Raw genomic sequence first — 14230 nt, 5'->3', positions numbered from 1 at the left:
CATAGTCATACCGTAATCATCCATTTCAGAGGACAAACATTTCCTGTATCATCACATCCACGTGGTATAATCAACAATGAAAAAAAACAATGATAACTATACCTAACAAGAAGGTTCCATAAGGGTGTGAAAGAAGGGGGGTGGGAGGGAGGGAAGGGGGGAGGAAGGAATAATGGAAGGGGAAAACAGGTAAAAGACAGGTGAAAGAGCGAGAGAAAAGAGGGGAGGAAAAAGAGTGGGGCATGGGAGTAGCAGGAGTGATAGGAGGAGGTGTAGGATGCAACGAAGGAGGAGAAAGCTTGGGGGGGTGGGACAATGAAAGAAAAGGGGTAGGGCAAGGGGGGAGTGAGCCCGGGGGAGGGGGGGGATGGGTCGGGGGCAAAGAAAATTGGAACAAACGAAGCATTCCGAATCCAAAATAAATTTTCACAGCATGGTCCATGGTGCTTAATTACATTAGCTGTTGTATGAGCCTCAACCTGTAAGATCAAGTAAGAAATGAAGAGAGAGAAAGGGAAACAGAAAGATTGAGATGGAGAGAGAGGGCTAACAAAGAAAAGAGAGAGAAGGAAAAAGAAAAAAACAACAACAGGAGAGATGATCTCTTAATAATATTGATGATAAGAGACAGGTGAAAATATGAAATTATCAAATGTACATTCCATGATTCTACCTTTTAGAGATTCTGCATCCCAGTGGCATGGATTGCCTCTCATTAATTTTTATATTAATCGAATGAATTTTAGCTGTCATCCAACATGGCCGCCGCTATAATGAAAGAAAATCCTAAAAAGTATATTTTCCTAATCAGGATGCAAATATAGAGGTAACAGGTAGGTTTGGAGAGAAAAAGAAGGAAGGGGAAAGGGACGCAGGAGGGAAGAAAGCGGGCAGGGAGGGGGTTGGATAATGGTGGGATGGGGTGAGGGTGACGATTAGAGTTAGGATGGAGGGGGCGGGAAATGTAAGGAGGGAGGGGGGGGAGGGCGGGAGCACAGATTGGGAAGAAACAGGTATGGTAGGGGAGGAGAGAGAAGTGAGGCAAAGGGATGGGGCGGAGGAGTGGCAGGTTGGGAGGAGTAAGGCTGGGTGGGGCGGGAGAGGATGACTGATGTGGATGTGGATGTGGATGGATGATGATGAGATGGGGGTGAATGAGGGGTGGGGGAGGTAGGAAGGCTGGGAGAAAGGAAAAAGGAAAGATAGGGAGAGAGAGGTTACATTGAGAATTTTTTTTTGCTTCTGATCCTGTATGTAATACGTGAACAACGGGACCTGGAGGCATTTGCACACCAGTCCCCACGCGGTTGCCATAGGGACCAGCCTGCACGTCGATCTAAGCCAGTGGCGGGATGCAATTACCGCCATCAGTGTGTGCGAATCTTACATGGAGATTACATGGAAAACTTTTTAAAAAATTACATTACTGTCTTACATGGTAAAAATGAATTGATGGTGCACGTCATCAATTCATGCCCTGTCAGAACATCGTAAGATTCAAATTTTCTGTGTTCGTAGGAGCACATTTGGCCAATCACACACATAAATGTGCATAAAAATGCAGACGCGCGTCCAAACCACCCGCAGGGCTATCAAGCCACGCACTTCCTGACCAATCAGTATACATATTTACAAAAAGTCGTTAAAATAGCGAATCATCGTTTAAAAAATTTAAAAAAAGAAAAAAATCACTTTCTATTGCTCCTGCCGCAGCATTCGTCATTTTATCCGCTCGTCCACCATGACCAAATCTAAATAAATGGAGCTCACCATAGGAATACTATAGAAGTCTCAACTATAGGAACTCAACATAATTTCGAATCGGCAAACAAAAAAAGGACGAGCAGATATCTCAGGACTGCACCTCAAACAACGTTAAACATAACAAAAATCGCCATTTTGTCCGTATTAAAATGTATGTACACCCCAGTCCCCAGGTCGACCTTATTTACATCATTTTACAGTAGTACACCATATTGTATAATATTTCAGTTTTACATGACTGAACGAACGCAACACCCTTTCTCTAACGCCCCAGGGGGTCCGTTAGTGGCTCTTTGAACTCGTAAAATGTACCGAAACCAGATAGAATTTTTTTTTGGAAAACAAAGAGAAAAATTAATTTTTGGGGGGGGGGGGGGGGGAAGAAAAAAATCGTAAAAAATCGTCATGATATTCCTGAAATGTCCTGGGGCTTTCCACATACCTCAAAGAGGTACACCTTGTGGTGTGGCCCACCTACCACATAACATATACACAAAAACTGAGCAACTAAGCAGAACTGAACAACTAAGCAGGTTCGCATAGTACTGTACAGATGACACAAGATGGGATGCTTACCTTGTACACCTGGGCAGTCGATCTCCATGCTAGGACCACCAACTTGTAGGAGAATTCTTTGATGTACTACTAAACTCCAACTGAACTCCAGCAACTGAACTCCAAAGAAACTCAAAAACCTGTTTCAACAAATCAATGTTTTATTGACTTTAGAGAGTTTGTTGTATAAAATAAAACGTACTAATTCTAGATCTTAACGACGTCGTTCTGCCGGTCTTGGTTGGAGCTCGCACTCTTCTCAGTTGAACAGTTCTTTCAGTTGCTCAAACAGTTGCACACACAGTTCAACCAGTTGCTCTCTTGGTTATAAAGCAAAAACTCCTTTGATCTTAAGAGCCTTGGAATGCAGAGTTCAGCCAGGCAAATAGTCCCCCAGATATAGACGCCCCGAGGCATCTGTTTCCCGTCCATAGAGCCATATTTGACTCTATGAGACCAGTGCCTATCGAGGGAGGTCACTTTCTCATGACCTTGGAGAAGGAATTGCCCAGCGGCATTTATGCCCTGGTCCTATATCCAAAAGTGTTAATCTGTCCCTAAATTATACCCCCTGAGAAATGCTTCCACCTCATGGCTCTAGTGAGCACCACTGAGCCTGGTATTTCTCCATAAATGGAACAAAGGCTATTTTGACAGGAACAGATGCTGTCTTTAATCATCTTGGCTCCCAAGTTTTACCAGACTGCACCGTAAAACATATTTTACACAAGATCACTTGAGAGGTAATTTTAGCAATATTACCAACTGTCAATATGAATATTTATTATTCCACAGCACCTTCTGATGATCTTCTACAGTTTGTCATTTCATTTAATACACTGAATGATTATTCCGAATGTTAATACTCGGGGAATGTTCTTTATGTGAATACTCAAGGAAAATCCCATCAAATGATGGATTCACCAACTCAACACAACACACGGGATTACAATAGATACAAAGTTATCGATTACATCCAATGAATAATTTACAACAAATAATGCAGTTCAATAAATGAGACTTTACCTGGGGAGGATTAGTGGTGAGAGGAGAAACTTGTCAAAACATTCCATATTGGAATGAGAGCATATACCTTCAACATCCCTCCCCGAACAAGAGGGCAAGGTGAACCTGGGATTACCAACCCCCTAACTCCCACCAACAGGAGGGTAAGGTGATCTTGGGAATACCAACCCACGAACCCCCACCAACAGGAGGGTAAGGTGATCTTGGGAATACCAACCCCCTAACCCCCTCCAACAGGAGGGTAAAGTGATCTTGGTAATACCAACCCCCTAACCCCCACCAACCGGAGGGTAAGGTGATCTTGGGAATATCAACCCCCTAACCCCCACCAACAGGAGGGTAAGGTGATCTTGGACATACCAACCCCCTAACCCCCACCAACAGGAGGGTAAGGTGATCTTGGGCATACCAACCCCTAACCCCCACCAACAGGAGGGTAAGGTGATCTTGGACATACCAACCCCCTAACCCCCACCAACAGGAGGGTAAGGTGATCTTGGGCATACCAACCCCTAACCCCCACCAACAGGAGGGCAAGGTGATCTTGGGCATACCAACCCCCTAAACCCCACCAACTGGAGGGTAAGGTGATCTTGGGCATACCAACCCCCTAACCCCCACCAACAGGAGGGCAAGGTGATCTTGGGCATACCAACCCCCTAACCCCCACCAACAGGAGGGCAAGGTGATCTTGGGCATACCAACCCCCTAACCCCCACCAACTGGAGGGCAAGGTGATCTTGGGCATACTAACCCCCACCAACTGGAGGGTAAGCTGATCTTGGGCATACCAACCCACTAACCCCCACCAACTGGAGGGCATGGTGATATTGGGTATACCAACCCCCTAACCCCCACCAACAGGAGGGTAAGGTGATCTTGGACATACCAACCTCCTAACCCCCACCAACAGGAGGGTAAGGTGATCTTGGGCATACCAACCCCTAACCCCCACCAACAGGAGGGCAAGGTGATCTTGGGCATACCAACCCCCTAAACCCCACCAACTGGAGGGTAAGGTGATCTTGGGCATACCAACCCCCTAACCCCCACCAACAGGAGGGCAAGGTGATCTTGGGCATACCAACCCCCTAACCCCCACCAACAGGAGGGCAAGGTGATCTTGGGCATACCAACCCCCTAACCCCCACCAACTGGAGGGCAAGGTGATCTTGGGCATACTAACCCCCACCAACTGGAGGGTAAGCTGATCTTGGGCATACCAACCCCCTAACCCCCACCAACTGGAGGGCAAGGTGATATTGGGGATACCAACCCCCTAACCCCCACCAACTGGAGTGCAAGCTGATCTTGGGCATACCAACCCCCTAAACCCCACCAACAGGAGGGTAAGGTGATCTTGGGCTTACCAACCCCCTAACCCCCACCAACTGGAGAGTAAGGTGATCTTGGGCATACCAACCCCCTAAGCCCCACCAACAGGAGGGCAAGGTGATCTTGGGCATACCAACCCCCTAACCCCCACCAACAGGAGGGAAAGGTGATCTTGGGCATACCAACCCCCTAACCCCCAGCAAATGGAGGGTAAGGTGATCTTGGGTATACCAACCCCCTAACCCCCACCAACTGGAGGGCAAGGTGATCTTGGGCATACCAACCCCCTAACCCCCACCAACAGGAGGGTAAGGTGAGCTTGGGCATACCAACCCCCTAACCCCCACCAACTGGAGGGTAAGGTGATCTTGGGTATACCAACCCCCTAACCCCCACCAACTGGAGGGTAAGGTGATCTTGGGCATACCAACCCCCTAACCCCCACCAACAGGAGGGCAAGGTGATCTTGGGCATACCAATCCCCTAACCCCCACCAACAGGAGGGTAAGTTCATCTTAGGCATACCAACCCCCTAACCCCCACCAACTGGAGGGTAAGGTGATCTTGGGCATACAAACCCCCTAAACCCCACCAACAGGAGGGCAAGGTGATCTTGGGCATACCAATCCCCTAACCCCCACCAACAGGAGGGTAAGGTGATCTTAGGCATACCAACCCCCTAACCCCCACCAACTGGAGGGTAAGGTGATCTTGGGCATACCAACCCCCTAACTCCCACCAACAGGAGGGCAAGGTGATCTTGGGCATACCAACCCCCTAACCCCCACCAACTGGAGGGCAAGGTGATCTTGGGCATACTAACCCCCACCAACTGGAGGGTAAGCTGATCTTGGGCATACCAACCCCCTAACCCCCACCAACTGGAGGGCAAGGTGATATTGGGGATACCAACCCCCTAACCCCCACCAACTGGAGTGCAAGCTGATCTTGGGCATACCAACCCCCTAAACCCCACGAACAGGAGGGTAAGGTGATCTTGGGCTTACCAACCCCCTAACCCCCACCAACTGGAGGGTAAGGTGATCTTGGGCATACCAACCCCCTAAGCCCCACCAACAGGAGGGCAAGGTGATCTTGGGCATACCAACCCCCTAACCCCCACCAACAGGAGGGAAAGGTGATCTTGGGCATACCAATCCCCTAACCCCCAGCAAATGGAGGGTAAGGTGATCTTGGGTATACCAACCCCCTAACCCCCACCAACTGGAGGGCAAGGTGATCTTGGGCATACCAACCCCCTAACCCCCACCAACAGGAGGGTAAGGTGAGCTTGGGCATACCAACCCCCTAACCCCCACCAACTGGAGGGTAAGGTGATCTTGGGTATACCAACCCCCTAACCCCCACCAACTGGAGGGTAAGGTGATCTTGGGCATACCAACCCCCTAACCCCCACCAACAGGAGGGCAAGGTGATCTTGGGCATACCAATCCCCTAACCCCCACCAACAGGAGGGTAAGTTGATCTTAGGCATACCAACCCCCTAACCCCCACCAACTGGAAGGTAAGGTGATCTTGGGCATACAAACCCCCTAAACCCCACCAACAGGAGGGCAAGGTGATCTTGGGCATACCAATCCCCTAACCCCCACCAACAGGAGGGTAAGGTGATCTTAGGCATACCAACCCCCTAACCCCCACCAACTGGAGGGTAAGGTGATCTTGGGCATACCAACCCCCTAACTCCCACCAACAGGAGGGCAAGGTGATCTTGGGCATACCAACCCTCTAACCCCCACCAATAGGAGGGCAAGGTGATCTTAGGCATACCAACCCCCTAACCCCCACCAACTGGAGGGTAAGGTGATCTTGGGCATACCAACCCCCTAACTCCCACCAACAGGAGGGCAAGGTGATCTTGGGCATACCAACCCCTTAATCCCCACCAACAGGAGGGCAAGGTGATCTTGGGCATACCAACCTTCTAACCCCCACCAACAGGAGGGCAAGGTGATCTTGGGCATACCAACCCCATAACCCCCACCAACTGGAGGGCAAGGTGATCTTGGGCATACCAACCCCCAAACCCCCACCAACAGGAAGGTGAGGTGATCTTGGGCATACCAACCCCCTAACCCCCACCAACATGAGGGCAAGGTGATCTTGGGCATATCAACCCCCTAACCCCCACCAACTGGAGGGTAAGGTGATCTTGGCCATACCAACCCCCTAACCCCCAACAACAGGATGGTAAGGTGATCTTGGGCATACCAACCCCCTAACCCCGACCAACAGGAGGGTAAGGTGATCTTGGGCATACCAACCCCCTAACCCCCCCAACAGGAGGGTAAGGTGATCTTGGGCATACCAACCCCCTAACTCCCACCAACTGGAGGGTAAGGTGATCTTGGGCATACCAACCCCACAACCCCCACCAACAGGATGGTCAGGTGATCTTGGGCATACCAACCCCATAACCCCCACCAACTGGAGGGTAAGGTGATCTTGGGCATACCAACCCCCTAACCCCCACCAACTGGAGGGTAAGGTGATCTTGGGCATACCAACCCCCTAACCCCCACCAACAGGAGGGTAAGGTGATCTTGGGCATACCAACCCCCTAACCCCCACCAACCAGAGGGTAAGGTGATCTTGGGCATACCAACCCCCTAACCCCCACCAACTGGAGGGTTAGGTGATCTTGGGCATACCAACCCCCTAACCCCCACCAACTGGAGGGCAAGGTGATCTTGGGCATACCAACCCCCTAACCCCTACCAACTGGAGGGCAAGGTGATCTTGGGCATACCAACCCCCTAACCCCCACTAACTGGAGGGTAAGGTGATCTTGGGCATACCAACCCCCTAACCCCCACCAACTGGAGGGTAAGGTGATCTTGGGCATACCAACCCCCTAACCCCCACCAACTGGAGGGTAAGGTGATCTTGGGCATACCAACCCCCTAACCCCCACCAACAGGATGATAAGGTGATCTTGGGCATACCAACCCCCTAACCCCACCAACAGGAGGGTAAGGTGATCTTGGGCATACCAACCCCCTAACCCCCACCAACTGGAGGGTAAGGTGATCTTGGGCATACCAACCCCCTAACCCCCACCAAGAGGAGGGTAAGGTGATCTTGGGCATACCAACCCCCTAACCCCCACCAACTGGAGGGTAAGGTGATCTTGGGCATACCAACCCCCTAACCCCCACCAACAGGAGGATAAGGTGATCTTGGGCATACCAACCCCCTAACCCCCACCAAGAGGAGGGTAAGGTGATCTTGGGCATACCAACCCCCTAACCCCCACTAACAGGAGGGTAAGGTTATCTTGGGCATACCAACCCCCCAACCCCTACCAACAGGAGGGTAAGGTGATCTTGGGCATACCAACCCCCTAACCCCCACCAACAGGAGGATAAGGTGATCTTGGGCATACCAACCCCCTAACACCCACCAAGAGGAGGGTAAGGTGATCTTGGACATACCAACCCCCTAACCCCCACTAACAGGAGGGTAAGGTTATCTTGGGCATACCAACCCCCCAACCCCTACCAACAGGAGGGTAATGTGATCTTGGGCATACCAACCCCCTAACCCCCACCAACAGGAGGGTAAGGTGATCTTGGGCATACCAACCCCCTAACCCCCACCAACAGGAGGGTAAGTTTATCTTGGGCATACCAACCCCGACCAACAGGAGGGTAAATCCATCTAACTCATCCAGACACACATCCAAACTTGCACCTGCACACACGGAGTTGGACACTGCCAGGTTTCCGTTGCACCTTTTGAAACCCAACCATGTTTAAACTGTGGAGGCAGCACCCAACGACACGCATTGTTATATTCCATTAGCAGCCAAAGGCGGATGTTTGCATCATTGCTGGGAGTGTGGCCGTGCCACTGATGTTCTTATTTTGTGGTTCACCACAAAACACCGTGGTTCTTATTTTGCCGACATCAGAAGGATGACAGGCTGAATCAACCCACCTGATGTTATTTGACAGCACGACTCGGGCACAAACAAATTACAGCAACCATATTACAACGTACAACAGCCATATTACAACATACAGCAACTATATTACAACATACAGCAACTATATTACAACATACAACAACTATATTACAACATACAACAACTATATTACAACATACAGCAAACATTACAACATAAAAAAACACATTACAACATGCAGCAACCATATTACAACACACAACAACTATATTACAACACACAACAACCATATTACAACATGCAGCAACCATATTACAACACACAACAACTATATTACAACACACAACAACCATATTACAACATGCAGCAACCATATTACAACATGCAGCAACCATATTACATCATACAGCAACCATATTACAACATGCAGCAACCATATTACAACATGCAGCAACCATATTACAACATGCAGCAGCCATATTACAACATGCAGCAACCATATTACAACATGCAGAAACCATATTACAACATGCAGCAACCATATTGCAACATGCAGCAACCATATTACAACATGCAGCAACCATATTACAACATGCAGCAACCATATTACAACATGCAGCAACCATATTACAACATGCAGCAGCCATATTACAACATGCAGCAACCATATTACAACATGCAGCAACCATATTACAACATGCAGCAACCATATTACAACATGCAGCAACCATATTACAACATGCAGCAACCATATTACAACATGCAGCAACCATATTACAACATGCAGCAACCATATTACAACATGCAGCAGCCATATTACAACATGCAGCAACCATATTACTACATGCGGGAACCATATTACAACATATAGCAACCATATTACAACATACATCAACCATATTACAACATACAGCAGCCATATTACATCATACAACAACCATATTACAACATACATAACCATATTACAGCATACAACAACCATATTGCAACATACAACAACCATATTACAACATACAACAACCATATTACAACATACAACAACCATATTACAACATACAACAACCATATTACAACATACAACAACCATATTAAAACATACAACAACCATATTACAACATACAACAACCATATTACAACATACAACAACCATATTACAACATACAACAACCATATACGACATGCAACAACCATATTACAACATACGACAACCATATTACAGCATAAGACAACTATATTACAACATACGACCCTCCAGATATGCATCACTTTCCATTTTCTTTCTTGCACCAGACCTGCACCTCCTCAGCACCCATCCCAACGAAGTAGTCCTCCTCTTTACCCCCCACCTTAGCGACTGCTCTATCTCTGTTTTCTTTATCTCCGCTTCCTCGTGATGAGTCTGATTTGTGCCCTTGTGTTGTGAATATAGGTAAGGAGTATAAACGATGTAGATCAGGACAACTCTGCTCTTTGTCCCTGTGATTTGCCCATTTTTATGCCTCCGTCGACGAAGTCTTGTCTTGTCCGTCTGGCATTATGTTTTCAGGCTGTTCGTCCATCTGTCCGTGATAGGTTTTCATTACCGCGATAACTTGAGAACGGCTGAAGGGATCTTAGTCAAACTTGGTGCAGGTATGTATAAGGTATCGATGAACTGATTAGATTTTGGCGCAACGAGGTCAAAGGCAAAGGTCATGTTAGGTAAAAAATTATGTTGCCGCGATAACTTGTGAACCAGTGATGGGATTCTGACCAAAGTTGGTACAAGTATGTGTTATGATACAAAGATTAACGTATTTGATTTTTGGGGTCAAGAGGTCAAAGGTCAAAGTCTGTAATAGATTTATCACGTGAGAACTGCTAAAGGGATCTAATTAAAACTTGGTACAGGTATGTATCATGATGTAAAGATCAACTGATTATATTTTGGGGTGAAGAGTTCAAAGGTGAAATGTCAGATGTCCCTTGATGTAAAAAATTATACTACCAGGCTAACTTGTCAACCACTCATGGATTTTCAACAAATTTCGTATAATTATAGTACGATGCAAAGATAAACTGGTTTGATTTTGGGGTCAAGTGGTCATAGATCAGAGGTCATGTTAAGTTACAAATTTTTTTTTTTTTTTTTTTTTTTTTTGTATACTGAATCGAGGCTCGTAAAGAGCTAACATTTCTCTCACAAACAAATCAACCAGACAAACAAAACATATAAAAAGAGGGAGCGGAAGACAAGATGGGGAGAGATGGGGAAGCACACAAACACAACATCCGAGAGCAGGGAGATGCGTGGAAGGGAGAGGGCCCGGGGGGAGGAGGCGTGGGAAGGGGGGGGGGAGGGAGAAGTACAAAACACAAGAACACCAAGGAATCCCAGGACAGAAGTTGGTATTTCAAAAAAGTGGAATTGGGGTGAAATTAGCATGGGTAGAAAAGATCAAGGTTTTGGATGGGGGAAGATAAGAGATGGTGGTGAACAGCTGTTTTAAAGACCTGGAGGGTGGAGTGGGATTGAAGAGAGTGAGGGAGTTTGTTCCAGAGGCGGGAGAAAAGAGGAATGAAGGAGTGAAGGTGAGCAGAGAGAATTATTTCATCACCACGATAACTTTAGAACGGCTTCAGGGATCCATGTCAAACTTGGTACAGGTATGTATAATGATGCAAAGATGAACTGATTGGATTATAGCATCAAGAGGTCAAAGGTCTGATGTCATGTCAGGTAAAAATGTGATAACTTGAGAATAGCTGAAGGGATTTAAATCAAACTTTGTACATGTATGTATAATGATGTAATATTTTGGGCAGAGGCATATCGGTTGACGTCGTGATGTGAAAGAGTGTCTTTCTAGTAATCTAGTTAATCCCTTATGCATTATTGATCCCTTGTCCATTTTGAATCTGCTTGGACCATTGAATGGCTTTTGTTGGTGATATCCTCCCCCCTCGTCCCCTCATCCCCTCATCCTTATAAATTAAGCGCTTCATTGTTGATTGTTCTCCCGATCTCTCTGTGCCTGTCCTTTCTTCTGTTGGTCTAGCACAGTCCGCCTGTGATGTTCATCTGGGAGGTTTTCTACCACAACTAATTAATTGGCTCCAGTCCATGTCCGATGTGCACTGGAGGTTTTTGCAAAGCTGCATCTCATCAAGATTTAAAAGATAAGAGCAGTGCATATCGAGGGTGCGAGACCCGGTTGGAAAATGACGTGACCCAAATGTAAACATTAATTGGACTGAGGACCCCAGGGAACCTGGTAGATTAATTGGCACTGCTCAGGTCATGGAGTTATCCGTGCCCGATTGACTCAGGCCCAGTAGGCCGGGGAGGGGAGGGGGGGGTAGGGTGGGGGGGAACCAAGGCTCCCCATTTAGCAAGCCCCGGAATTTGTGGCTGCAACAATATATATGTATACAGTCACGTGAAAAAGTAAGTACACCCCATGTAAAGTTTTGACTTTTTCAACATATTTCAACATACAGCTATTTGATCTTCATTTCAACAATATTGATTGATAAAGGTGATATAATATAACAAATATCATGAAACATTTACATTTTGTAGTCCATTGTATAATTTAAATAAACATAAATGCAAATTTCGCATGTGGAAAAAGTAAGTACACCCCTACATTTATCACTACTTCAAATGCCTAAAATTAGAATCAGGTGCACCAGCTCAGGTGCAAATGATTAGAACATCGTTAGAGAGGACCTTGGAGTAACATGTCTTATTTAAAGAACGGACACGACCAACACAACTTTGCAGATTTCGAAACATAAACGTATCTTGAACACTTCTATTGAGTTCATTTCACAAATATCTTCGCGGTTTTATTAGAATTTGTCAAAATATCGCCGAACAAGCAAAATCGTTTTTGTCAAAACCGCAAACCGGAAATGACGTTTGCGAAGTAACCCAGTGTTTCGTTCTTAAAGCCTTGTTGGCTTCGTGATGATCAGAACATCGCTTTGTTTTCGTTACGATCAGTTGGAATCATGCCCAGTCGTTGTGTCGCTGCTGCTAGTGCGTGCCCGTACGTGCGGGGAAGTAAGTACGTGGACATATGTACGGTGATGTACGTATCAAAAATAAGGCCTCACTGTCCGGAGTTCGCATATCGCAGTTACGATTAATCGCAAATTAGTTTTAATGGCCAAGTATTCAATTTTCAAACCGCGAGGCAGAAACAACAAACACACACGCGGTTCCTTTGCTGTCGCTTGACCGTACGTGCAAAGAAAAATTAAAACTTGCATCGTTCCTTCGGTCTTCGCTCTCGTCCTTCGCCGTCCCTCGCTCTCGTCCTTCGCTGTTCCTTCGTTCACGTACAAAACGTATGTGTTTGCTAAATAAATGGCCATAACTTGGTAACCACTTGTCCGATTAATAGCAAACCTTGAAAAGGCACATCCTCGGGTCCCCAGCAATATACCTGGCAAGTTTCACTTAGATCGGACCAGTGGTTGTCGAGAAACAGCAGTCACAGACAGACACACAGAAACACAGAGATTGTTTGCATTATAGAGAGTGCTATAATGATACAATTACAACTGATACACCTGCAGTGCTGCACTAAGTCAATAAAGTCGTATTTCGTTTCTGTGTTTCTATCAATTTCTTGCCTCACGGCACCGAACATTAATTAAATATTAGTTATGTATTCCATTGACCAGAAAAAGAAACTTTTTCAATTAAAAAAGAGACATAAAAATGAATACCATTCAGTATTTTGGAGGTGCCCGAGATCAAAATCGATCGCCATTGTGTCTGTGTCCGACGATTTCTCTTCTTCACTCTCTGGACGGTATGGTTCGAATCTGTATGGGAAAATCGAGTGTGATTCCCCAAGATTATTAACTTTCTCTTCATTTTCTGCATCAGATTGGTCAGAAATATCGCTGATATCCAGACTTACGCAACTATCAGAGTCGATGTCTGCCATTGTTTACTATTGCCCAGTCACATCAGCTTCCTCCGATGACGTCACATCGTGGAGGGCAGATCAATGCGAGATGCCGGCCGGCGCGAGAGAAATCGTCTGCTATTGGCATTTTAAAACTCGGATATCTCACGATACACGCATGCCAGAGCAACAATTTTTGCGCCAAACTTAATCTTTTTTGTTGCTACAATTAATTAATCTTAAGCATTTGATGTCTATACTCATGTCCGTTCCCCTTTAAACCTCAGACATTTAGTTTGGTTTGCTCTTTGTTGTTGAAGTGTGCAGCGTCACCATGCCTAGATCAAAAGAGCTCTCTGAGGCCTTCAGAAAGAAGGTTATAGATGCCTACGAGTCTGGGAAGGGATTAAAAAAGTTCTCCAAACAATTTGAAATCAATAATTCGACTGTCCGGAAGATCATCTACAAGTGGAGAAGATTCCAAACAACTGCCAACTTGTTCAGGCCAGGCCGCCCCAGCAAGTTCAGCGCGAGAGCAGACCGCAAGATGCTGAAAGAGGTCTCTAAGAACCCCAGAATGTCATCACGGGACCTACAGGTAGCTCTTGCCACTGTTGATGTCAAAGTGCACGAGTCTATCATTAGAAAGAGGCTGCACAAATTTTGTCTACATGGGAGGTGTGCCAGGAGGAAACCTTTGCTGTCCAGAAAGAACATC

The 14230-nt window shown here is 46.6% G+C and overlaps 1 protein-coding gene across 1 annotated transcript in view; it reads left to right on the top strand.

Annotated features, from left to right (window-relative positions):
• Positions 1 to 14230, top strand: part of LOC137419056 (E3 ubiquitin-protein ligase Midline-1-like) — a 127072-nt gene that overhangs the window by 13262 nt on the left and 99580 nt on the right. The window lies entirely within an intron of this gene.

This window comes from Myxine glutinosa, unplaced genomic scaffold (assembly GCF_964187855.1).
Source record: "Myxine glutinosa unplaced genomic scaffold, kmMyxGlut1.1 SCAFFOLD_541, whole genome shotgun sequence".
Classification (NCBI taxonomy): Eukaryota; Metazoa; Chordata; class Myxini; order Myxiniformes; family Myxinidae; genus Myxine; species Myxine glutinosa.
The sequence above is the reverse complement of the archived record's forward strand: the minus strand, read 5'-3'. Positions and strand labels throughout refer to the sequence as shown.